This window comes from Rhagoletis pomonella, unplaced genomic scaffold (assembly GCF_013731165.1).
Source record: "Rhagoletis pomonella isolate Grant_MI unplaced genomic scaffold, Rhpom_1.0 Rhpom_scaffold_00313, whole genome shotgun sequence".
In the NCBI taxonomy this organism is placed as follows: Eukaryota; Metazoa; Arthropoda; class Insecta; order Diptera; family Tephritidae; genus Rhagoletis; species Rhagoletis pomonella.
The window spans coordinates 25885-27570 of record NW_023458867.1 but is presented as its reverse complement, the minus strand read 5'-3'; the positions used below and the strand labels follow the sequence as shown (position 1 = coordinate 27570).

General features: G+C 38.8%; 1 long non-coding RNA gene across 1 annotated transcript; it reads right to left on the bottom strand.

Moving 5' to 3' along the window:
* Nucleotides 1-233: 233 nt before the first annotated feature.
* Nucleotides 234-1454, bottom strand: LOC118750584. The gene is made up of 3 exons (XR_004994413.1): nucleotides 1398-1454; nucleotides 1198-1325; nucleotides 234-1135 (listed from the first exon to the last, which is right to left on the bottom strand). It is a non-coding gene; the product is annotated as an uncharacterized LOC118750584 (long non-coding RNA).
* Between the last annotated feature and the right edge of the window lie 232 nt (nucleotides 1455-1686).

The following is a 1686-nucleotide window of genomic DNA, read 5'->3' as shown; positions in this document are numbered from 1 at the left end:
AAAGATATAAGTTCCTATTCAAAATATGTTCAAAATATTTGAAATTTACTATTGAACAAGGATTTTGTTGAAAACTAAGTAGTTTATATTAAGCTAAAATCTATTTAGCACCATAAATTGTAGTTGAAAGGGTAAGTTTATGAAAAGGCATTGATGAGTGGCAACAGTGTAGTAAGCAACACTGAGGGCTCCAGTAATCGACAAAATTCTGCGTATACAGACTGCGTTTAAGTATACGTTCTGCGTTCTCGACTAATTTCAGCTTTTGTCAAGCACTTTAGCTAGGTGCGAGAAATTTAGCATATGCGCGTAAGAGCATAGGGTAGGTATAGGGCTGTGCTGCCGCGATTCTGCAACATCTTGTCAAAGGAGAAAACATATTGGTGGCGGAATCCATCGTAGTCCGATTTTTCATAAAATCTACAAAAAAGCGATCACTGAATCTGAACTGCTATGAACGTGTGTATTCAAAGCAAGCACTGCGTTCGTAGCTACTCGAATTTAATAGCATTTTCGTAGATTTCACGAAAAATCGGACTATGATGGATTCTATGACAGCCTTGATTAGTTCGTGCCAATATCCAGCTTTCAGTTGCTAGTTGCCATCGGTAATACCATTTCAGCCACTGGCCAACCAACTGAAGTTCGGTTGTCCTCCGTAATCGACCCATTAAATCGGAATCGAATATGCATGCACGTTCTGCAGAACGATAAATATTTGGTAAATGTGTGCTCTGTCCGCTAACGAATTCCAGCCATGTGTGAAATATCGTATGTGAAGCCTCCGTCTGACTTAATGATTGTCAAAGGCACGCCAGAAGATGTTTCATCATATGTTTTCGACCATCGTCTTCTTCGAGTAAGTTCATCGATTCCAAAAACTTTACAACCTCTATGTGCCAGCATCCCTTAGTGTTTTTGCCAATGACATGGCACTATTGCACTGTTAATAACCAAATTTAGCCGCAGTTGCATTCACACGTGATATATGTAATAGCTATTGTCGGCATGTGGGAATGCCCAGGAGATGGCGTTTGTTCAGCTATCGAAATCATTACACCGACGGCGGTGGGCAGTACTGCTGGAACATATTTACCACAGCGGTGGTTGTGGCGTTTTGTTCTGCAACAATAGCCTGCAATGATGACATGTCATATAATGTCGATGAACAAAGATATAAAATTGAAAATGACTAACCTTATTCCCGGCCGATTGGGAGACCACCCTTGGTCACGACCAGAACGCATTTACCAAGAGGAAAAACCGCAGGGATTGCAGTAGTCCTTGCAATCACCGTTGATGATGCTGTGCTTGTAATTAATAGTCTGAAAAGGCAGAAAATTGCATTAATCAAATGTTGAACACATCAAATAAATAAATTTCAATAATTTGTTTACCATTTCACAAACCGAATTACCAAGAAATAGAAACTCGCCGCGATGCGATACAGAAATAAACACCAACAGGGGTGCATTTTCTTGGTAACAACACAAGCGCTCAGAGCAATCTGATCCACAATATTATTTTCTGAAAAATAAGACTTGAAGAGTTTTTAAACATGATTATCACATTATCTAATTAGCGCACACTATCGAGCTAATATCTAGTAGAATATAATTGTATTATCTCAGACTTTTTTTCAATGTTTTCTAATATTCGTTCTTTTGGAATGCAAAAGCAACCATG